This window comes from Myotis daubentonii, chromosome 4, assembly GCF_963259705.1.
Source record: "Myotis daubentonii chromosome 4, mMyoDau2.1, whole genome shotgun sequence".
In the NCBI taxonomy this organism is placed as follows: Eukaryota; Metazoa; Chordata; class Mammalia; order Chiroptera; family Vespertilionidae; genus Myotis; species Myotis daubentonii.
The window spans coordinates 39,416,340-39,442,270 of record NC_081843.1 but is presented as its reverse complement, the minus strand read 5'-3'; the positions used below and the strand labels follow the sequence as shown (position 1 = coordinate 39,442,270).

Genomic DNA, 25,931 nt, shown 5'->3' with positions numbered 1-25,931 from the left:
GTTGCTAATGAACTTTCCCAGGCTCTCTGTGAGACCTTACCTTTTAAAAAGGCCCCCCAAAATCACACTCTTTAACACAAAAATAACAAATTAAAAAGCAATTTCTTTAAAATACCTTCTGGTCCTGACCGGTTTGGCTCAGTGGATAGAGCGTCGGCCTGCGGACTGAAGGTTCCAGGTTCAATTCCGGCCAAGGGCATGTACCTTGGTTGCGGGCACATCCCCAGTGGGGGGTGTGCAGGAAGCAGCTGATCGATGTTTCTCTCTCATCGATGTTTCTAACTCTCAATAGACTATCCATACAATAGACTATCATTTAGTAATTAAGCAAAATAAGCCAGTTGGAGAAAGACAAGTATCACATGATCTTATGTGTGGAATCTAATGAACAAAATAAACTGATGAACAAAATAGATCCAGAGACATGGAAGCATGCAACAGACTGACAAATCTCAGAAGGAAGGGGAGAGAGGGGGGCGGGAAGAGATTAACCAAAGAACTTGTATGAATATATGCATAAGCCATGGACACAGGCAATAGTGTGGTAGGCTTGAGGGGCGGTGCAGGGTAGAGGGGTCAATGGGGTGGAAAAGGAGACATCTGTAATACTTCCAACAATAAAGATAATTTTTAAAAAAGGAATGAATTACTGATAGATATTACAACATGCATGAATCTTGAAAACATTATGCTAAATGAAAGAAGCCTCTTTTTATTCTTTTTTTTCTTTCCTGACTATATCTATAGTAATAAAAGCGTAATATGCTGTGGGGAACCGATATAGGGTGCTGGGGTCCAACCCCAGCAGGTCCAGGGGTCCCCAAAGGTGTGGACGGAGTTGGCGAAGAAGGAATGACACAGAGACAGTGTTCAGTTGATCAACAGCCTAGCCAGGATCTCTAGCCGAGTTCTGGTCAGTATCTCCAGCGAAGTTCTGGTTAGGATCTCCAGCCAGGTTCTGTGTCCATGTTCTCTTGCTAGGTTCTCCAGCCAGGTTCTCCAGGTTCTCCAGCCAGGTTCTATAGCCATGTTCCCTCGCTAGGTTCTGTCCAGGTTCTCCAGCCAGGTTCAGTCACCAGGTTCTAGTCAGGTTCTCTTGCCATGTTCTGTCCAGGTTCTGTAGTCAGGTTCTGTCTCTAGGTTCTGTGGCCAGTTTCTGTCCAGGATCTTTTGCCATGTTCTCTCCAGCGAAGATCTTCTGTCTCTAGGTTCTGTGTAGGTTCTGTGTCTAGGTTCTGTGTCTAGATTCTGTGACTAGGTTCTGTGACTAGGTTCTGTGTCCTGTTGTCTTGTTACATCTGTATTTATACCAGTTGATTCCAATCCTATCAATCTCTATTCCAAAGGTTAGGGTGTTTCTTATCTCCATTCCAGGGAGTAAAGATTATGTAGCTTAAGCATGATTGTTCGTAGTTAAAGTGATTAATTACCCGCCTGGCACTTAGTTAAGGGGTTTTATTCCCTCCATAACTTCAGGGGAAAATCCCTACCTGAGGAAACAACCTTTCTCAGAGAGGTGACCTTGGTTAAAACACATAGTGCCAAGAAGGTGAGCAAACGTATTAAGAACAGTATATGCCAGGTCCCTTGAAACAGCAAGGATGGACTGGCTCCCGGCAATAGGGTTAAGCCTCGGACTCATCTGTTAGCAAAGTCACAAACAGGTCTTCTTCCGAGTCTTAACCCAATCCGAGAGGTGGCCGCTGATTCACACGTGCTGTCATTTAAAAAATAAAAATGGGGGAATTTGCCGGAAGCCGGTCCACCCTTGCTGTTTGACACAGTCACTGCAGGGAAGAAACATCTGCACAGCTTATGTTTCAAGGGACCTGGTGTATATGGCATATGTTTGCTCCCCTCTTAGCGCTATGTGTTTTAAACAGGACCACCTCCCCAAAAAAGGTTGTTTCCCCAGGTTAGGGATTAACAGGACTAAGGAAGAGAATAAATCGGTAAATACCCCTAGTGTTACAGAAATACCATGTATTACTTATGAAGAACTTGGACTAAGACTGTTGGCAATAAATTTGGGACTTGTTGGGCCCACATCCCCAGGGGTCTGCCCACCAGGGAAAGCACCAAAGCCTATACTCCTGGAGACCCACCAACACAGGGCAGTCCCAGGGAAGGCAAGCAGCGAGGCTGGGAGGACATAACCTTTACTGGGTAGGATAATCTTCTTCAGTCACTTCCTTGTATCCTATCAGTAGAGCAGTGACCTTAGAATAGCCCTTGTAATGGAACACAGAGATTAACCTAGACAGGATTAAACTCAACAGAACTAGATAGAGACAGGATTTGTGGCAAAGGTCAGATAAGAAACAAGGAACTGTAGAATGTTACCCAAAACATACCATGATGTGATTATAGAGGCATGCTTATAGGATCAAATGGTATAAATATAGATGATATAGGACAATAAAGAGAGAACCTCGCTATGCTGATCAATTGAACGCTGTCTCCGTGTCCTTCCTTCTTCGCCGACTTTGTCCACACCTTTGGGAACCCCCGGACCTGCTGGGGCTGGACCCCAACAATATGCTAATTAGGCCAGACAGCCAAACGACCTTCCAGATGTCCTTCCAGACGTCCTTCTGGATGACCTTCTGGATGAAGCCCGGCTGTGGGGGCCAAGCCCCTTGCATGAATTTCATGTACCAGGACTCTAATATTTATGTGTATGTGTGTGTGTGTGTGTGTGGTTATGTTGCCATCTCCCATTTATTTATATATATAAAAAAAAGTTCTGTCATTTCGACAGATGTACCTATGTGCTTTTGAAAGGGCGAGGACTACGCCCTCCACCTTACCCCAGGGTAAGAGCTATGCCCTCCACCTTGCCCCAGGGTAAGGGCTATGCCCTCCATCTTACCTTGGCCATGTGCTCAGCAAGGCTTCTTCCTGGAAGCCAAGCCACTGCTGGCCACGCCCAGGATTTCTCTGGACTGGCCAATGATAGTCAAGGGAAGTGCACGCCATCACTATGACCACATCCTGTGTAATGAGACACCGACTCACGCCTGGCCAATCGGCAGGGCCCACAGTCCTTTCCCCTCCCCTTACCCCAACCCCCTATAAAACCTCTCTCCACACAGAGTTTTCTCTCTCTCGGCCACTGGAGCTTACCGTTGCATCGGTGAGTGTGGCAGGGGAGCCAAACCTAGGTTTGAAATGAATGACTCTTTGCTTTTGCATCGGACTCGCTGGCTCCCTGTGGGTTCTTGGGAATCTTGAAATCTGGGCACAACACTTTATGTTTTTTTATTATTTATTTACCACAAGTAAAGGTCAGGAAGTGGTATCTTTCTTTTACATTTTTTTTTTTTATTGTTTCACTTCATTACTGCTGCGTATGTGTTCCATGTGAGTGATGTAGGTGCTATGTAGGTGGTGTGTTCCGACTTACGGTGAAAATCACCTTACGTCGAGCCGTAGGAACAGATCTCTGACATAACCCGAGGACCTACTGTATATATTTGGTTAATCCTTACCTGAGGATATTTTTTCCATTGATTTTTAGAGAGAGTGGAATGGAGGGAGGGAGGGGGGAGGGAGGGACAGAGAGAGAGATTGATTGGTTGCCTCCTACATGCCACAGACAGGGCCAGGGAACAAACCCCAACCCAGGCACATGCTCTTGATTGGGAATCTAACAGGATACCCTTTGGTCGTCAGGCTGACACTCTACCACTGAGCACACTGGCCAGGACCATGACAATATTTACTTTATAGTGTTGTTTAGTTTGGGTTTGCCTGGTGTTTCCTTATGATTCAAATCAGATTAGGTACCTCTGGTAGAAATTCCACAGAATTCGCAGTATCAGGAAGCACAGGGTGTCAATTTGATCTCTACCTCCCTGCAGGCAGGGTTGGGTTCTATTTACTTTTGTGAATGAGTCCTAGATAAGGAGACCCAGTGAAAGTGATCTGCTTGCTTGTCAGTGCTTTTTCCACACCATTGGGGTGCTAGACCTGCTGGGTAATGAAATGTAGAAGAAGCTCTTTTGAAAGACAACAAGAAAGATGTAAATGCCTCTTGCCTTTAAATCAACTTACTTCTGAAAGAGACCTGGGTGACCAGATATCCCAGTCCTGGGATTTTATGAGAAAGATGGAGGGTGGAGAGGTGAAAGCTGAAGCAGAGCTGGGCTGAAACCCAGGTCCTGGCCTTCCCCACGGTGTTAAACTCTCTGGTGTGACCCACCCTTACAAACACAAAGCAGGATGGACCAATTCCATGACCTGGGAAAGATTTTGACAGATAGCAAATTAAGGTTCCTCCATTTTTTAAAAAAGTTGAGGTAAAATTCACGTAATATGAACTTAACTATTAACCGTCTTAAAGTGTACAGTCCAGTGGCATTGGCTGTACTATACTTGTTTCATGTTGTCTTCTTTAAAAAATTAAAACTTCACATGTGAGATTCCATTAGATCTGGTCCCACCTAACTCCAGATAAAGAATTATTTTTGTGAGGCAGGAGGAGTAAAGGCTTGTGAAGGAGTGCAGTCAGTCCTCCTCCGCACAAACTCCTCACCAGAGTGAAAATCCTTTGGTGGACACTTGCCAAAGTCAATAAATACTAGTAAGCCACTCCTTCCAGCAAGCGCACTAATTTATTGCAGAGGTTTTCCCTACTCTTTTCATTTTCACTGTAATGCCTTAGGTGCAAAAAGAATAGGGGAAAAGGCCTAGCAGCTTTGATGAGTTTTGGTTTGACTCATCACCCAACTGAAAAGAGTAGGGTGGTGAGTATGCAGGAAGCCCCGAGGGTGGGTGGGCGTGGTCCTGCCTTTGCAGTCCCAGTCAGTTCCGCCTCTCCCTTGCAGCCTTCCCCCCACCCCCAGCCCACCATGGTTTGCCCTGCTGGGGCTTGCTTTTGGGCCTCCTCCTCTGGTTCCAAGCACACAGCCCTGAGTTTTCTTTTCTTTTTAAAAAAATATATTTTATTGATTTTTTACAGAGAGGAAGGGAGAGGGATAGAGAGTTAGAAACATCGATGAGAGAGAAACATCGATCAGCTGCCTCCTGCACACTCCCCACTGGAGATGTACCCGCAACCAAGGTACATGCCCTTGACTGGAATCAAATTCGGGACCCTTGAGTCTGCAGGCCGATGCTCTATCCACTGAGCCAAACCGGTTAGGGCAACCCTGAGTTTTCTGAGTGGTCTTTTTATAGGCTTGTGTTCAGGCTCTACAATTTGACAGGAGATTCTTTATATTTGAAATCTCTTTGTATTTGCCAAACCTGCTACTTTTTAAAAATTTGATAAATATGTATTAAAATATGCCTTAAGTTCTTTCCCCGTGCATGAAATTTGTCCGTCCTATGTGGAATCTAAAGTTTAAGTCCACATAGTTCTTACTACCTCTAAGTAAATTCTAGTGGAAAAGATAAACAAGTTATGTGTATTTGCCAAATATTTATTAAGCCTCCTAATAGCAGACATGATGGTAGGTTCTAGGGGTGCAGAGGTGGATTAGACAAAGTTCTGGCACTCAAGGACTCACTGTATGATGAGAATTGTCAGTTTGGGCTGACAATAATACTCATCATTGAGACCCCTAAGAGATGTTTGAACTTCTCATTTAGACCAGGGAATGTGTGGTCTAATGGGACATCTTCACAAAAAGGTACACCTAAGAATTCTTTTAATATCTTCTGTTTTAAACTATTGATTGATAAAGAACCCTAATTATTTAGGGGTAGGAGTCAATGAATAGATGTTCTAGTCAGCGACAGGTTGAAACTCTAATCCAAGTCACCACATCTAATAGTACCCAACACTGCCTCCAATTTTGGGCCATTTTTGGGGGGCACAAAGGAGATCAAATTCTATGATGCCTACCTGTGCCCTGGATGGAGATTTTCAGGTAGAGCAAGATATTACTACTTCCAGAAGAAGGGGGGCGGGGGGAGATGGGAGAGGCAGAACCATACAATTAGTTTTCATGATAGAGATCTTGAAGGAGAAGCCAGAGGTGCTCACTATGTTTTTAGTTTAATTGGAAACACACCCTGAATGTTAGACAAACCGAAATTGTTGCTTTCATCTCAATTTGAGGAGACTTAGAGACTATGGGACTAATTATGCTGCCCACCCCCACACTACACAATATGCACCTATTAAGTTCTTCCAGAGTTAACTAGGTCTCTGAGACAATATAATCCAGCCCAATGAATGTTGCAGAACAGGATACTACATACTTTGTGGTTGCTACCGTCATCGGCATGTGTTGGTAAGAGTTCTGCTCTACTTCCGGCTGTTTAAAATTTTTTTTTGAAACCTCATTGTCATATAATGACTTGGGACTTTTACATCCAGAGTAGGTCAGCGAGAACATTCATGCTGGTGGGTTTGAAAGCTCTTGCTGACTGAAGGAGAAGACTCTCATTTGGAACTGAATTGCTTTTAGTGATAGTTCATGAACAGCCTCTTGATTGATGATGGAATTCTGTAAGGAAACCTACCAGATATTTTTTTATTAAAAAGAAAAAAATGTTGGTATTTAAGTTAACAAACTCCACAGTCTCCCACCCATTCCTTAAATCATTTTCTAACACATCACTTTAACTTACTTTCAAATAATTCAGAACACATCAGCCATGACTGGTTGGAGTTCAGAAAGAACGGTGTTAAGTGGAAATGACTACGTGATCTTCGTTTTGCCACAAACCAGAAATTCCATGTTACAATGAAATAAGATCATATTAAACATGTGTGTTGTGTTATGTTGTTTTCTCTGGTTACAAGTGACCAAAAACAAACAGAGCTTAAGCAAAAAAAATTAAGGGGTGGAGGCACCTATGGGAGGAGACTGGCAAAAAGAATAGGGAAGAAAGCCTAGCAGCTTTGAAGACCATTCTGCTTTGACTCATCACCCAACTGAAAAGAGTAGGGTGGTGACTATGTGGGAAGCCCTGAGGGGGGAGCGGTTGGCGCAGTCCGGTCTTCACAGTCCCAGGGGGTTGCGCCTCTCCCTTGCAGCCTTCCCCCCACCCCCAGCCCACCATGGTTTCCCCTGCTGGGGCTTGCTTTTGGGCTTCCTCCTCTGGTTCCAAGCACACAGCCCTGAGTTTTCTGAGTGGTCTTTTTATAGGCCGTGTTCAGGCTCTACAACTTGACTGAAGACTCCTAGAATGCAGGGGGAAGTGGGAAGGGCAAAACCAGGGCATATCTGGGACCTCAGTGAGCACGAACGCAGAGATTTTCTCCTCAAACATTTCTATGTCAAAATGATCACTTCCCGGGAAAGACAAAGTGACTATCCCCTCTGCGCTCAGGGTTCAGCTCTGGACAGCCAGCCCCAATGATAGGGTAGAACCACAAAACAGAAATAAGACCTGGAACAATCCATTCATCTGGGCAGAGTACGCAGAAAGTTCTTCGAGGGAAGGGGGCCAGTCCAGGGCCCAGCACATGTTTGCTGTAATACCATAACCACAGACTGCAATTAAAGGGTGATAAACAGATTAAACAATGTGTTCTTCCCTAATATTCCTAATATTCTATTTTCAAAACTTTTTAAAAAATATTTTTTATTGATTTCAGAGAGAAAGGGAGAGGGAGAGAAACAGCAGTGATGAGAGAGAATCATTGATCGGCTGCCTCCTGCACACCCCACACTGAGGATCAAGCCCACAACCTGGGCATGTGCCCTGATTAGAAATCAAACCTTGACCTCTTGGTTCATAGGTTGATGCTCAACCACTGAGCCAAATCAGTTGGGATATTTTCAAAACTTTTAAAAAATTAATTAAGGCCTAGTGTAGTGACAGACTAATGGAAAATACAGGATGAGTCTGGCGTCTCAATATGCAAGGGACAAATGAGAGGCAAACAACTGGCAATTACTATGAACATACTATCAAGGACAAATATCTTATTTAGTTTTTAAATATAAATAATATTTTAAAAGGTCCAAAAATGTATCATTATTGTCCTATGCCATGGATATTAATTGGCTTCTAGTCTTAAATGAGTCTGTATATAGACACATGCCCATATATTTATATATTTTGATATTGCTATCTTTTGCATCTAAAAAGTATGCTATCTGCTGTCTTTCTAAATATGTAGATGGAGCACCATAATTAACAATGCCTACATTACATACATGTAAATTCAGCAGCTGAGTCACTATTTTGATAGCCTGTCTCACTTCTTTGTCTCACACAAATATCCTACGTCTATTGCCATAGCTATCTGGTGTATTAAACCTGATACCCCTAATGGAAATCCCGTGTTGGTAAGGTTGTGGAAATGCTTTCCTAGAAATCCACAGAACAACTCTGCATGCTTGTAGCGGTGACCTCAGATTCCAACATTTCATTACCAGGAAGTGGATTATGTCAGCCCCTCTCCACTCTCAGTCTCTGGTATTGTCAGGAACTATGAAATGTACGCCACGTGTGCACGGATTAGCTTCCTGCCCACATGATAAATTAGCTTCATTTCTAGAGAAGCACATAAGCAAATGTTTCTCCCTCTTTCAGAACTTGGTATGTATAAGAGAATCCTGGAAATTCTCACTCCAGGCTGCAACAAATATTGGCTTTTCATATGAATAAATGAAAATGTCATCTCCTGAACTATTAATCTCCTTATCATCTCATCAGCTGGGATTTTTTTTTTTTACAGTTTTTTTTAAAAAACAACTCTTGGGGTCTATTTTCCTTCTTTCCATTATTTAGGAATGGAAAGGGTGCCTATTTAACTGCTTCTGTCAACCTCAGCCCACGACTGTGTAAACACATTAGTCACTCAATTTACACCTCTGCGGGGGAAACACCAAACAAAGAAAATCTAAGGAAGCAAACGCCACAAGTCTTAGATCATCAGATTTTTCTAAATAAAGTTTATGAGTTTGTATCTCAACTGCCAGACTGAAATCCCAGAAACCTGGGGTAACAAAGCAGAGGAAAAGGACCTGTGCTCTGGTTGGATCTGCAGCCTTCAGGGGAGAGCCACTCATGGAGCACTTGGCTCTGCACCTCACAGTCCCAGGTCCCCCAAGGAAGCAGGTCATTTCCCCTATAGGCCTTATTTCTGCCCTTTGTTCTTGCAATACCTTCCAGGGGGGCTTACTGGAAAACAGTACAGAAATTCCTCAAAAGAACAGAACTACATATGACCCAACTATCCCACTTCTGGGTATTTAACCAAAGAATACAAAAACACTAACTCTAAAAGATATGTGCTCCCCTATGCTTGTTGCAGCATTATTCATAATAGCTGAGTTGTGAAAACAACCTAAGTGCTCTTTGGTGGATAAATGGATAAAGAAGATATGTGTGTGTGTGTGTGTGTGTGTGTGTGTGTGTATTCAGAAGGAAATCTTGCCATTTTCAACAACATGGGTGGACCTTGAAGGTATTATGCTAAGTGAAATAAGTCAGATGGAGAAAGAGAAATACCGTATTCTATGACATACATGGAATCTAAACACCAAAACACACTCACATACTCACAGATCAGGGTGGTTACCAGAGGGGAAGAAGGTTGGTGAAGGGCTAAACGGGTAAAGGGGATCATAGTCTGGTGATGGATGGTAACTAGACTTACAGTGGTGATCGCCATGTAGTGTATACAAACACTGAATTATAATGTTGCACACCTCAAAAATATATAATGTTGTATACCAATGTTACTGCAATAAAAAAAGAGGGAATGGATAGATGAATGGGTGGGTGAATGAATAAATGAATATATAAATAAATATGCTGTGGCTCTGTGCAGAAGAGTTAGGAATATGATTGACTCAGCTCTTTATTTTTTCTAAATTAAAAAACATCATTTTCACACTTTAGTATTGTATTTTTTTATATTGGGCAAGGATCCAAATTCTTTAACCTGGAAACTTCCTCCTGAAATTAATATCCATGCAATTACTATAAACTAACATTGCAATAAAGGATGATCTTTGGTAAAAAAAAAAAAAAAATTATATATAATTTTCTATGTGAGTGACTTTTATTGTTTTATTTTATTTGTTTCCATCACCATTTATCCCCTCTACTAGGGGCCCGGTGCACGAAATTCGTGCACTGGGTGTGTGTGTGTGGGGGGGGGAGTGTCCCTCAGCCCAGCCTGCCCCCTCTCACATACTGGGAACCCTCAGGCGTTGACCCCCATCACCCTCCAATCGCAGGATCGGCCCCTTGCCCAGGCCTGGGCAGGGGACCCTCATTTCCCCCCATCACTGGTTCTGCCCCCAGCCCAGGCCTGATGCCTCTGGCCTAGGCGTCTGGCCCGGGCAGCGGGGACCTGCAGTGGCAGCGGGGGGCGCCGCGATCACACGGGCTCCGCCCCTGCCCCTGCAGGATGCCTCTGGCTGAGGTGTTCGGCCCGGGCAGCGGGGACCCACAGCTGCAGTGGCTCTGTGATCGTGGGCTCCGCTTTAGGCCCAGGCAAGGGGCCCCTAGTTCCTGGGACTGCCAGCTTCGACCGTGCCCAGCTCCCATCGCTGGCCAGGGTGGAAAAGGCGCCTGATTCTCCGATCATGGCTGGGGGGCAGGGCAAAGGCAGCCCCAGGGCCACCTTTGCCCTGCCCCCCAGCTCTTAGCTCCCCCCTGGGTTTCCGATCACTGTCAGTGGCAGGGGGCTTCTTCCTGCTTTCCCTTTCGCCTCCCTGCATTGTGCCTACATATGCAAATTAACCGCCATCTTGTTGGCAGTTAACTGCCAATCTTAGTTGGCAGTTAACTGCCAATCTTAGTTGGCAGTTAATTTGCATATAGCCCTGATTAGCCAACGAAAAGGGTATCGCCATATGCCAATTACCATTTTTCTCTTTTATTAGTGTAGATGCCCTCTTTATGTTTGTGACTTTTAAAAGATTGGGAAGCAACTGTTCTAGGCCAGCAGTCAGCAAACTGCGGCTCTTTGGCCCCTTGAGTGTGGCCACGAAGTTTCAATCGCACTGTACGTGTGCGCCCGCACGTGGTATTTTGCTGGGGTCCAGCCCCAGCAGGTCCAGTGGTCCCCAAAGGTGTGGACGGAGTCGGCGAAGAAGGAATGACATGGAGACAGCGTTCAGTTGATCAGCAGCCTAGCCAGGATCTCCAGCCAAGTTCTGGTCTCGATCTCCAGAGAGGTTCTGCTTAGGATCTCCAGCCAGGTTCTGTCCAGGTTCTCCAGGCAGGTCCAGTCACCAGGTTCTAGTCAGGCTCTCCTGCCAATCTCCGCAGTCAGGTTCAGTCCAGGATCCCCTACCATGCTCTCTCGCCAGGCTCCGCCTCCAGGCTCCCAGGCCAGTCCCTCTCCAGGATCCTCCGGCATGCTCTCTCCAGCGAAGTTCTTCTGTCTCTAGAGAACGTTCTGTGTAGGTTCTGTGCCTAGGCTCTGTCTCTCTTGGTCCTGTCTTCCAAGCCCTGTGTCCTTAGTTCTGTGTTCTGAGTTCTGTCTCATGAGTTCTGTGTCTTGCTGTCTTGTTACATCTGTATTTATACCAGTTGATTCAATCCTATCAATCTCTATTACAAAGGTTAGGGCGCTTCTTATCTCCATTCCAGGGAGTAAAGATTATATAGCTTAAGCATGATTGTTCATAGTTAAAGTGATTAATTACCCGCCTGGCACTTAGTTGAGGGGTTTTATTCCCTCCCTAACTTCAGGGGAAAATCCCTACCTGGGGATTCAACCTTTCTCGGAGAGGTGACCTTGGTTAAAACACAGCGCCAAGAAGGTGAGCAAACATATTAAGAACCGTATGCCATATATGGCAGGTCCCTTGAAACAGCAAGGATGGACCGGCTCCCGGCAGTATTTTGTGGAAAAGCCACACTGAAGGGGCCGCAGTTTGCCGACCACTGTTCTAGGCAATGCAAATATTTTTTTGGAAGCCACCAAAAGCAGCAATTAATAGCAATTCAACAAAAGTTAAATGTCAACCTAGGAAAGAAAAAAGTGTGTTTTCAATATCTTTTTTTCCATCATAATTACAGAAGAATGATTTGTAAATAGAGGTCATTACTTTGAACAACAATGTTAAAATCACTAAGTACATTACATAAATAATGACAAAGAAATGGCTTCTTTGTTAATGAAAGAAGAGCATTAAGTGATCTAGGAAGTCAAACTTGTAGAAGGAATCACATCACATGAGAATGCTAGGGTGATAGGGAGGGTATTTTCCCCTTAGTACTACTTTGCTGGCCTTACCTCTGACAGCAATGAGAGTCATGCAGGACACTCTGCTCTCCATCTCCTACCCCTGCCTGGTCAGAAATCTCTGAGAACTGTGCCTGCAGTCATCATTTCAAAATCAATTTGATTTGTCTTGAAGGTGATTCTCAGCTGAGCACTAGGAAAGGGAGAGGATGCTATTTTGGCTGAACCTTGAGGGACTGGTAGGATTTGGACATAAGCTGATTAGCAGAAAGGACATTCCAGGTGTAGGGAACAGCATGATTAATAGCATGGAGGTAGGAATGACAGGGCAAACACAGGAGCCTTCATTTCTAGAAATGAAGACACTGTACTCTACGCTGTGATACTTGGTAGGCAGCTGCGGTAGATTCCGCACAAGGAGCTTTCACGCTAGCTGTTTTACACTGGCTAGGCATGAACCTTACAGATTTAAAAAAATAAAGCCAATTACAGCCAAGTGCGGTTTTCATTTTCACTTGATAATTTTTCTCTTCCCTCTGCCACTGCTGCACATTTCTGGGTGAGGGTGTCCATCTCTCCTAGATTCTTGTTATTCATTCCCTTCCATTTCTTTCCAATGTTAACCACTGATGTATTCCAAACCTTGGGATGTTTGTATTTCTATTGTCCGTGATATATGTGTCTAATGTGCTGTGAAAGGGAAGTGGCTAGTTATCCATTTGACAGGAGGAAAAATTTCTCAGCTTCCAAGAGGCTGAAATGTTTAGCACCAGTGCCAAATTTTTAAAAGTGAAGATCCTGAATGCTTAGGATGATTTTTTTTTTTTAAAAAAACCCTCACTGGAGGACATTTTTCCATTGATTGCTTTCAGAGTGGAAAGGAAGGGGGAGAAAAACACTGAGTAGAGAGAGAGAAAAAAACATCTCTGTGAGAGAGATATATCGATTGGTGGCCTGAGAACCCGGGATTGAACCTGCAACCTAAGTACATGCCTTTAACCAGAATCGAACCATTGACCCTTCAGTGCGCAGGCTGACACTTTAACCACTGAGAAACACTGGCCAGGGCACTTAGGATGATTTAAAAAAATAAAAATAAAAAGTAAATAAAAATAAATATATTATATATACATATTGATTTCAGAGAGGAAGGGAGAGGGAGAGAACGATAGAAACATGAATGATGAGAGAGAATCATTGATCAGCTGCCTCCTGCATGCCCCACACTGGGGATCGGGCCCACAACCCTGGCACGTGCCCTGAGAGGGAATCGAACAGTGACCTACAGGTTCATAGGTTGACACTGAACCACTGAACCACACCAGCCGGGCTTAGGATGATTTTTTAACAGCTTTGTTAAGATAATATTTCACATACGATACAATTCACCCATTAAACATGTACAACTCAATTTGTTTTGGTATATTAGAGTATTAATATTTTAAAATCGTAGTAAAATAGATAAAACAAAATTTGTCATCTTCACCATTTTAAGTGTACAATCTAGTCAGTGCTATTAATTACCTTCACGATGTTGTATAACCATCAACACGATCTACTTCCAAACTTTTCCTTCACTCCAAACAAAACGTTTAGGATATTGCTATGCTATAATTAGGCTTAGACTAAAAGAATTTTGTCTGTAAAAGAGGGTGTTTAATATCATCACCCTCTGCCCCTGGTTCCTCACCCCAGGTGTTCTTACAAGTCCCTGTTGCATATCTGCACCTGAGCTGGGCAGCAGCAGCCTGGTGGTGAATCCCATCATTACCTCAGGCTCTGTTCTACTCTGCTCCTCCCCAAGCCTGAGGGATGGGCAGCTGGAGCTCCCTTCTCTCTGAGATCTCAGAGGCAGAGGAAATGACACAAGAGGCGAGGCCTTAGATGATAAGTCCTGCATTTTGCACAAGAGATTATTCAACTAATCCCTTTTATCTCCATTCCCCACTCTTATTTCCAACTCCCACAGGCAATCATTTCCATGTGTTTGATGTACATTATTTTGTTTTATGTTATCATAAAATGTATAGCAATTTTCTTTCCTGCATTGTTAAGTTGTGTAAGTTATCTAGGCCTGAACTGAAATTGGCCTTTCCCCACATAGCCTTCTGGACACGCCTCCCTGACTTACATTAAGGAAAAATATACATAAATCTCTTCACTAATGATCTTACCTTCCACTGTGTCTTTTATGAGCAGTATATAGCTTTCAAGAAAAACTATACTCCCTTTCCTGGTTCCTCTCTTTTAGCTTCTAAGTCATTATTCCAGAGGCTCTGTGTCCCTTAGGGTTCTTGGCTGCAAGCAACAGATGCTGATTCTAATTTAGAGGAAAAGGAATGTACTGAACACACATTAGGTAGCTCACAGAATCGTGGGAAAGCTAGAAGTCTTAGGTGAAAGGAGGCTAAATACCCGAAAGTTCCAGAACATGTCTGGAAAGGTTACTGTTGCTGCCAGGAAAGAGCAGGTTCTGTACCACACCCCTATCACTGCATGCAGGATGGTGCCCTGTCCCCATTGCCTTTGGAGATTGGAATCATCAGAATGGGTTTGCCACTCTTCCTTGGCTTTGGGTCAAATTCTGGGGCTGGTGCATCTGAATGGCCAAACTTACTAGGCCTGCAAAAAAAATGACTGGCTTTTTTTTTTTTAAGCATCTAGAGTGGGAGGTAGACCCTATCTCTTATTAAGACTCAAACAGGGAGGAATTCCCCAAAGATAGGAAGAAAGATCAAGGGTGAGCAGCCGAAAAAGTTACAGTAGGAAGCATCTGGTGCTCTGAGTCAGAGCCGCAGGGCTGACTTAGATTAAGGAAAAATATACATATATCTCTTCACTAATGATCTTACCTTCCACTATGTCTTCTATGAGCAATATATAGCTTTCAAGAAAAACTATACTCCGTTCCCAACTTAGTATTTATCCAACTTAGAAAAATACTCTAACTGGTTTGTTGGCCTTCCTTTCTTTCTGTTACTAAAACAAAAAGATACACTTGGACAGCTTCTTTTAGCAAGTTCTTTTAGTGAGGTAAAAATTCTGATATAAAATCCTGACAGTACTTTTTTGTCTTTTTCAAGTTTATATTGTTGTATTTGAAATAAAATTATGGAGCAAAGCTTTTCATAATAAGCTTAACCACAGCTTATCTCCAAGATTCTAATCAGATTCTTTTTCTGAGACAATTTACAGTTTTGTAATTAGCAAAGTTTTTTTTCTATTGCCTTTCTTCCTTTAAACTGGTACTGCCAAATTTTCTTTTAAAAAGTATGTAGCTTGTGCACTAGCCAGTTTGGCTCAGTGGATAGAGTGTCGGCCTGCAGACTGAAGGGTCCTGGGTTCAATTCTGAACAAGGGCACATACCTTGGTTGCAGGCTCCTCCCCGGCCTGGGCCCTGGTCAGGGCTCATGCAGGAGACAACCAATCGATGTGTTTCTCTCACAAAGATATTTCTCTCTGTGTTTCCCTCTTTCTTCCACTCTCTCTCTAAAAATCAATGGACAAATATCCTGGGGTGAGGATTAAAAATAAAACAAAAAACACAAGTATGTAGCCTGTATTACTGCAAGGTAGAATATGAGAAAAAATAAGGCAGAACAATATTGGAATACAGGGGGAAAATACTTATTTTTGTAACCAAATCCAAGGTTAACAATGAGTTTTGTTAGTGAAATGACAGTTTATTCAGATTGTATTATTTCTCAGGTAAATAGGAGAATCATATTTTTTATGTGTTAATAGCTGGTTTGTGTTTGTTTAATAGTTAGAAGGTTTACTGTTTATTCTGTGAAGTCTCAAAATCTTAGTCTGCCTCAATGATGTCCTATTTATCTGACACCTTTTTAATGAGTAATGGCATTTGAGCTGTCACTGCTATTTCACATTAAATGTACCCTCTCACCATTTCCTGTGGCTTTATGGTGAAATATATCAGATTTACTTAATGATTTTGTATCCCATTTCTGTCCCTCCCAATCCCTAATAAAATAGATGAGAGAGGCTCAGTGTAGGAATTAGGTACTTGCCAATCATTAGATAACTGTCAATTACAAAACAGATTAGATTCCAGACTGACCAATTTTCCTGGACAGGGAAGAAAAGATATTTTAAGTAAGATAACAGGCATGAGTGAAACAGAACACTGGTGATGGGAGGGGGATGTAATTTATGTAATTTCCTTTCAAATTTTAGAAATTTATGGCCCAGGGTGCTGCTGAAGCCTGTTCTGTCTCATCCTAGGATAGGCAAACATCTCTGACCTCCCCAAGCTAGAGGATGCTGAAAGAAGCTGGTGTGGGAGAAGGGGAGGCCCGCCAGATGGTGGAGGCACAGTGAGGAGGCGGAGGTAAGGGGGGCTGGTGGGGGTGCTAATTAGCTTTGCTTGCTCCACCAAGAACCTATGGCAAGCAGATGGCTGCCCCCTTAATAGCACCCTTTTTCTGTCCAGCAGGCAGTAGTGGTTGATCTTGTGGTCATGCAGAAAGCATGCACTTTTCTTTCTCTTCAAAATGTGGAAGTGGTGAAAGACATACAAAGGGAAAAGCTAGGTTTAAATATTATATGTGTCTAAAAAAATAGATCTTATCTCTCTTTAAAAAAAAATATTTAGAGACAGAGGAAGGGAGAGGAAGAGAGAGAAACATCAATGTGAGAAACTTGAATCGGCTGCCTCCCGTACACCCCCTGACGAGGAATCAAACCCTCAACCTATGTGCCCTGGCCGACAATCGAACCTGGGAACCTTTGATGCATGGAACAACAATCCAACCAACTGAGCCACACTGGCCAGGACTCCTATCTTTTGCAAAAACTAGGCGCCCATTCATGTTTTGACAATGCTAGCTGAAAGTGATTTGTTCTTTCTATTACAAAATCAATCCACATTAATCAAATTGTGTCTGAATATCTAAAAATAATTGATAAAATGATAAAACTGGCTATGAAGTCTAAACCCAACAGCTATAGCATCTTGTGCTTGGTGAGAGGTTGGCTTATGGATAATTTTAAAAAAATTCAGCTACTCACACGGCCTTTCCTTGCACAGTCTCGGTTTCTGTGGGGCAGGGACTGTGTCTTAATCATTTCGTAACTTCTTTTGGTCTGGCCATGATGGTATTCACCGAAAGTCTGTCAAATGGAATCAAGGCAGAGTGAGTCAATCGCTACATGTACTACTCAACATTTGTATACTTATTATTATTAATTTTATGCCAACATAAATATTAGTAAGCAGGACAAAGTAAAACAGTTAACATTTTGAAAATGCAGTATGGTAATTGGCCCTGGTTTTACTGCTATAATGCTTTATATACTAACTAGAGGCCCGGTGCACGGATTTGTGCACTGGTGGAGTCCCTCGGGTTGGCCTGCACCCTCTTGTAATCCAGGACCCCTCGGGGGATGTTGGACTGCCAGTTTTGGCCCGATCTCCCGAATCCATGCACTGGGCCAGTTCCTGCCCGATCTCCACAGGCCAGGCCAAGGGACCCCACTGGTGCACAAATCTACGCACCGGGCCTCTAGTATGCATATAAAATCTTTGGTTAATCTTTTCCTGCCCTCCCCCCTCCCTTTGAGATTCATCAGTTTGTTCCATGTTTCCAGGCCTGTGCATTGAGTGTCTGCCCCCTGGTGGTCAGTGCACATTATAGCTACTGGTTGAATGGTCAAATGGTCACTTAGGCTTTTATATATAGAGATTTAAATAGTGGCTTTCAAAATTGGGAAGCCAAGATTCTAATATATATCTTTGTACAAGAAGGGAAAGTAATAAATATTTACTGAGCACGATGTACCACATACACTTTACATACATTAATGTATTCAATCCTTTCAACATCCCTATAAGGTAGTTCTCTGCTTTTTACAGATGAGGAAATGAAGTACATAGTGAGTGAGCAGGATTCACACTTAGGTATGTCTATACAGTCTTTATTCTACCTGAACCCTAATATCCCCATTGGTCCCCAAAATATTGTTTTACTTGTCCAGTAATGGTCAAATCAACACATTATATCTCTACAGCATTCTCCATGTCCTTTCTTGCCCCCAGCCCCAATGGCAAGTCTTCAACTGCTTCACTCTCCTACATTCAAATCCTTTTTGTAGCTTTCAAAGACAAATGGGAAGTGAAATAGCATCTTGCTGGAGATCTAGAACAGAGTGTTAATTCTGACCCTTAAGTGCAATTCTGTAATTCTCTCCTACCGAATTTCCAACTTTCACATTCACCTTGTGCTTGTTAATATGTACTACATGTATCTTATTCTTGTAGTTGATATTTATTGTATTGTTTGAACATCTTTTAAATCTAACATGCCCGATGTTAACTAGATTCCATTTGGGGCAGGTGCAACATCATTGCTTAGCGTGCTGCATTCAATTCTTTAAATATGAATTTTTCAAGTGATTTTCTCCAATCTCTTCTTCAACAATCATGACCAAATTTCTTGGAAGCATCTGAGATGACATAGTAAACCCAAAGTTGAGGTAGGCTGTTGGTATTTAAGGAGAATAAGTCTTACATTATATGTTGCTATTTACTATATCTGGTACTATTTTATCAGTAGTAGGTAGTCACTAAAATAAACAATAGAGATCAGACTCTTATTTTCAGATAAGAGTAATAGAAAATAAATTTTCCAAATGGAATTCTTACAAAATTTTTAAATAATTGTCTTGAGAAGTTTTAAAAGTATCTTTTGACTCATGCCTACTAGAGTTCTTTGCTCAAAGGAACTATACAGACGTATCTACTTGATAAGGCAGACTGAGTAAGAGAACTGAGAGACTGGTGAAAGGCCAGGGTACTTAGACCACCCATTGTTATATGGTGCTGTACTCCCATATCAGTGACATGAATAGAAAAGTGACAGGATTTCATGATCTGCAGTGTCCCTAGGGAAATTCTGCTGTCTTCAAGAGTCTTAGGATTTGGTTGAAATGCTAGACCAAAAGCAATATGCTTTCGAGTGATGCTATAGATGATAATGCTATAGGGGTTCATAGGAGGAATGACACCTTAATTATTTTGGGGTGAAGCAGACATTTTAGGATTCACTTTACTTTTAAAAATAAAAATTCTGGACTCACCACTGTGACTTCCCTTTCCCCTATAACAATTGAGAGCTCTCTTCTCCACCCCTCACTTTGAGATCAACTCAACTTAAATCCCTTAAAGGAAGTACATAGTAAATGAAAAAAACTGAGAAGTTAAAATTAGAGAAATGAAACCAATTTCTTTTAAACGACAACAGGTTTCTGAAACCCTTCTGCAGAAGTTGATTCAAGTTACCACAGGGTGATTTTTCCAAGTGAATGTCACAGTGAGTGACAGAATATTTCTGCAGTCATGGCTGTCATGGCGGGCTGGCTCACCTAGTCACTTCTGCTATGTAATAAAATACAGGCTTATATGGTTCTGGATGAAATTCAAGAGCCCAGGTCAGATTAAGAACAGGAGCTCTGTGCTTTATGTTCTCTAAGTTCTCCACAGCATTGCCTCATAATTTTATCATCCTCTGATCTCTTTTGATAAACATAATAATCTCATCGCCCCCCAAATCTGAGAGAGCCCCTTAGAAATAGGGAACCTTCTGTCCGCCCCCCCACCCCCCGCCCAGTTGAGAATCACAGATTTTATAAAGCCTGTCTGATCAAGAAAATTTAGTCAAACTTTTTGCTACCTCAGATTCTGTAACTCCCTTTTTCTTCCCTTCTTCCTCATCCCCATCCCCGTTGAAAATTACTTCTGTATTTTTATTGAATTAAATCAATGCTGTTCTTCAATTGCTCAGAAAGTTATATCATCAAAAGAATTCAGGTCCCTGGATTATTAGGGTTCAGTATTGAATCTGATCAATGGGTCTGTGCCCAAATATGTATTCATATAAAATGTACTCTATTGTTCAACATAATATTTGTGAGATTCATTCATGTTGCTGCATGTATCTGTGGCTCACTCTTTTTAATTAAAAAATAGTACTTATGGCTGATGCCACTTTGGGGCTCAGCCCATCTAGTTTCCAGATGACCTAATAAATTTATAATTCTTTACCACTAAAAAATATATAAATAAAAATAGTACTTATACCATGATTAATTTGTCTCTTCTCTTTTAAAAAATATTTTTATTGATTTCAGAGAGGAAGGAAGAGGGAGAGAGAAACATCAATGATAAGAGAGAATCATTGATTGGCTGCTTGCTGCACGCCCCCTACTGGGGGTTGAGCTCGAAACCCAGGCATGTGTCCTTGACCAGAATCGAAACCAGGACCCTTCAGTCCACAGACCAACCAGCTAGGGCTGCCTCTTTTACTCTTCATGCGCATTTGGATTCATTCCAATTTGGGCAAATATGAATAAAGCCGCTATAAACTTCTTGTACAAGTCTTTTAGTGGACATGAGCTTTCATTTATTTTGGGGGTAGAATTGCCCAAGATAGGTATATTTTTAACTTTATAAAGAACTGTCCAACAATTTTCTGAAGTGGTTATTTTATACTCCAATCAGCAATTTATGAAAGTTTCAGTTGCTCTTTTACTCAATATATATGCAAATAAGTCTCTAATTATTCTTCAATGTCATCTCTTTTCAGAGACTTTAACAGAATATTTTTGGTAGCATTAAATCCCAGAAATGTCGGTGTCCAAAATTCTTGCCCAGTTTCTAATATTCATAATCAACATACACAAATACAAATATTTCACCCAAAATATAGTCATATATTTTAATGGAAGTGTTCTATTCCTGAAAATCTTGTGTGTAAAGCTAATTTTTCATAAGCCAAATCACGTAAATAAAATTTCCCCTACTTCGATACCCAATCCAAGTCCTCTTTTTTCATTGATATCCTCTTATGTTGTCTTGGCCTGAAGGGATTTCTTCTTTCTTTAAATTTTAGCAGCCCCAGTGTTTTGACCCATTTCACCAACGTCAATCCTTCGGGCCTCTGTCATTCATGGCATGGTTGCTTAACCTATTTATTTACACGTCTACATTTCATTTCTACACATACATTTATTGGAGGAACAAATCACATTTCATATTTTAAAAAAATCTATTTCATAGCACATAGTACAGTGACTTGCACACAGGAGTTACTCAATAAAATTTCCTGCTTAGTTGGTTTTCTATTTTTGTTTTGCTTTTGGCAAGGCATAACTGTTAATGCCTCAGCTTAAGTAATTTACTTGTTTCAATTATAATTTCCTCATTTTTCCATTTTTCTTGACTAATGTAAGCCAGGCCTAAAGTTAAGATTGGTTTCCATCTTATCATCTTACTAATATCAGTTTAAAGCACCCCCTATGCAGTGTGGTTTGAAATGAAAAGCACACCACAAGGAGATTAGGGATTCCATCTGGGGTTTCTCTCTAATTCTCCGGGGGGGCTCTGGGCTGCCACTTACAGGTCTCCATAAGGTACCAGATCTATTTGCCAGTCCCTGGAGGCTGACATTCTTTGAAGCCCAGCTCAGAGATCATCTGTCTGCGAGTGGTTTCCTTGCCCCTGATACAGAGGCCTGTCTGGTCCTTGGTGTATGCTACGTAGTTCATGCCTCCTCTTCAGTACCTGGCACTTTGAGGCAGCATTTATTTAGATGTATATTTGCTTGCCCACAAATGGACAGTTGAGCCCCTCCAAGCAGGGGTCATGTACCTCAGTTATCCTTGTAGTAAGTCACCCACAAACGTTTGATGAATAAATGCATGGATTAATGAGTGAGCAAACGAATAAGACTTTTTAGGTATCCTAAACCTTTAAGAGTTTCCATTTTAACATTTAAAAAAATATCTGTATCTCTAGAAAATTTTAGGCCAGAAAAGGGCTATTTAGGTTGATTCTTTTCTTCTACTTCCATGAAGTAGGTACATGTTGTTTTTGTCAAGCATCCCTTCATCATGTTTTGGGACATACTCCTGTATAAAGAGATGGAAGGCATTTTGGTGATTGGATTGCAATCTCCTGGTAGCATGGAGCAGTTTAAGTTCATATTTCAATCACATTCACATTCAATACCCCTCAGATTCTTCATCCTTCCCGTTCTACTTGAAGTTGATTCTAAGTCCAAGGAGATTCTTGAGCACTGTAGGGAGAGCCATCTGCTTCTTGGTTTTGTTCTGTCTTCATTCTGTGCTGGCCTTCTCTAGATGGGACTTATTATGGTTCCCACCTACGGTGGCCTCTGTCATGTCTGTTCTCAATGCTTCTGCTGAGTGTCTACAGTTCCACCAAGTCTCAAGTGTCCAGTTCACCCATGTCAGTCCGCAGCTTCCCTGTACCTTGTACTCATTTAAATCTTCTGGCCTTCCTTAGCTCCTCCATATCCTTCCTATGAGCATAGGGAAGGTCTATTAGTCAGGGTGCTCCAGAGAAACAGACCCAATATATATATATATGAAATTCATGCAAGAGCAGGCCTTCCTTCCCCCGCTGCCGGCACCAGCTTTCCTCTGGTACCAGGGCCCTGGGCTTCCCTCCGGCCACCAGCAGGCACCTGAGACCTAGGCTTCCCTCGCAGCCCTGACTTCATCAAGAAGGTCGTCCGGAAGGACAGCCAGAAGGATGTCTGGTCTAATTAGCATATTATGTATTTATTACACACACACACATATATACTATATAATAAAAGGCTAATATGCAAATGGTCATGACGCCCTCATGCCGTAATGACCAATCAGCAGGAGGCTGCGTGTGTGGCAGGCATGGGTGGATGGGGCTGCATGCACGGTGAGGCCAAGAGACATGACGCTGTTATTATTTATTAATAAATTCATATGTTATTTTCATATACATTTTACTAATTTTCTTTCATCTCTGACACTTCTATTATAGAGAAAGGGAAAATAGCAATATTAAAATATTTCCTCTAATTAATTCCCTTTTAATGTGCATGAATTTCATGTACTGGGCCACTATTTTATGTATATATACATATATATATATATATATATATATATATATATATATATATATATAGAGAGAGAGAGAGAGAGAGAGAGAGAGAGAGAGGGAGAGAAATACTTAGAAAAAAAAGTATTGGCTCATGTGATTACAGAGGCTGGCAAGTCCAAAATCTGCAGGGGAGGCTGGTAGTCTGGAGACCCAGGAGAAGTCAGTGCTGCAGTTCAAGTCTGAAGGCTATCTGCTGTTAGAATTTCATCTTGCTCAGGGGGAGGTCAGTCTTTTGTTCTATTCAAGTCTTCAACTGATTGAATAAAACCCCTTACATTATGGAATTCAATGTGCTTTACTCAAAGTCCACATATTTAAATGATAATCTCATCCAAAACTTTCTTACAGAAACATCCAATGTTTGAGCATATATCTGGGCACCATGGTCCAGCTAAATTGACACAGAAAATTAACCATTACAAGTGAGACTGTTCTCCACTCAGCTCCTCACACTTGTCTTTTTTTGTTTGTTTGTTTTTGTTTTTTTAGGCTGCTGACTACCAGGGTTCTGGACAAAGCTTTTTTTAGAGTCTGCTCAGCTGCATGCACCAAGGTGAAAAGAAAACAGGGGCCTTTGTTACGAGGCACAAATCATCTCTACTCTTGGATCCTCAATTCCTATTCTCAACTCAGCCCAGGGGTGGACAAAGAAGCATGATTCCCACAGTGCATCTGGCTTCTAACTATCCTCTTTCCCTAGACAGGAGGATTTAACATGGGTTAGAGTGGTAGAGATCGAAAGATGGGATGGATGGGATTGATTCAGCCAGATTGCCTTTCTTGGTACCATATCAATTATGGAAAATTATGCAAATATTTTATTTCCCTTCGCTTTCTTTCTTTTTTTAAATATATTTTATTGATTTTTTACAGAGAGGAAGGGAGAGGGATAGAGAGTTAGAAACATCGATGAGAGAGAAACATTGATCAGCTGCCTCCTGCACACCCCATACTGGGGATGTGCCCGCAACCCAGGTACATGCCTGCCGGGAGCCGGTCCATCCTCGCTGTTTCATCGGACCTGGCATATATGGCATACTGTTCTTAAAATGTTTGCTCACCTTCTTGGCACTGTGTTTTAACCAAGGTCACCTCTCCGAGAAAGGTTGAATCCCCAGGTAGGGATTTTCCCCTGAAGTTAGGGAGGGAATAAAACCCCTCAACTAAGTGCCAGGCGGGTAATTAATCCCTTTAACTACAAACAATCATGCTTAAACTACATAATCTTTTCTCCCTGGAATGGAGATAAGAAACGCCCTAACCTTTGTAATAGAAATTGACAGGATTAAAATCAACTGGTATAAATACAGATGTAACAAGACAACAATAGACAGAATTTAGAACACAGAACTGAGAACACAGGGCTTGGAAGACAGGACCAAGTGAGACAGAACTCATGAGACAGAATTCAGAAGACAGCACCTACCCGGAGCCTAGAGACAGAGCCTAGCGGGAGAACATGGCAAGGGATCCTGGACTGAACCTGACTACAGAGATTGGCAGGAGAACCTGACTGGAACCTGGACACTGAACCTGACTGGAGAGCCTGGACAGAACTTGGCTGGAGAACCTAGCGAGGGAACATGGCTACAGAACCTCGCTGGAGATCCGAAGCAGAACCTCTCTGGAGATCCTGACCAGAACTTGGCTGGAGATCCTAGCTAGAGATCCTGGCTAGGCTGCTGATCAACTGAACACTGTCTCCGTGTCAATCCTTCTTCGCCGACTCCGTCCACACCTTTGGGGACCCCTGGACCCGCTGGGGTTGGACCCTGGCATATGGCGCCCGAACAGGGACCCCTAGGTAAGCGCCCTGCACTCGGGACGGATCGGACTCCACCGTAGGAAGAGGGTGGATAGTCTTCGCCGACTCCGTCCACACCTTTGGGAACCCCTGGAACAGGATTCCCCTAGGTAAGCCCCCCCATTGAGAACCCCCACACTCGGGACGGATAGGACTCCACCAGGGTGCTACAGACCCCCCTATAGAGGATAAGTAGGGTAAGAAGGTGGATAGTACAGAACTTAGATTGAGAAGATGTGCCATACTGAGTCCAAAGAAAGAAGACTCTGTATTGATTCTTAGATTGAGAAGATGTGCCATACTGAGTCCAAAGAAAGAAGACTCTGTATTGATCTTTAGATTAAGAAGATGTGCCATACTGAGTCTGAAGAAAAAAGACTCCGTATTGATCTTTTAACATATATGCTTGTTAGCAGAGGAATTAAGGTTACTCCCAGTCAGACAGAACATTTTATACAAGAAATACGTCCATGCTTTTCTGAGGAAGGAAAGGTGCCGGAAAGGTAAATGTAGAGGCATGGGAGGAGGTAGGCCCAAGGAGCCTTATCCTTAACCCCACTGCAGCCTTTCCACCCCGGGAAAGTGCAGGATTGGCAAGCTCTCCCTGGGGTGATAGATCAGGACTCAGGTAATAGCAGAAAGCGCCAATCCTACTCTTAAAATGGATACAAGAGAGTGTTTCAGGTTTTTCTTTTTAATGCTTGCTTTTAAAAAATAAAAAAGGGGGAATTTGCCGGGAGCCGGTCCATCCTCGCTGTTTCATCGGACCTGGCATATATGGCATACTGTTCTTAAAATGTTTGCTCACCTTCTTGGCACTGTGTTTTAACCAAGGTCACCTCTCTGAGAAAGGTTGAATCCCCAGGTAGGGATTTTCCCCTGAAGTTAGGGAGGGAATAAAACCCCTCAACTAAGTGCCAGGCGGGTAATTAATCCCTTTAACTACAAACAATCATGCTTAAACTACATAATCTTTTCTCCCTGGAATGGAGATAAGAAACGCCCTAACCTTTGTAATAGAAATTGACAGGATTAAAATCAACTGGTATAA

At 42.4% G+C, this 25,931-nt stretch overlaps 1 long non-coding RNA gene across 1 annotated transcript in view; it reads right to left on the bottom strand.

The window, feature by feature from the left end:
- The window catches only part of LOC132233307 (uncharacterized), a 105,354-nt gene that overhangs the window by 72,158 nt on the left and 7,265 nt on the right, over nt 1-25,931 (bottom strand). Inside the window, exon 2 of the long non-coding RNA XR_009452581.1 lies at nt 17,145-17,246. This is a non-coding gene — a long non-coding RNA (uncharacterized LOC132233307). The remainder of the gene's footprint in view (nt 1-17,144; nt 17,247-25,931) is intronic.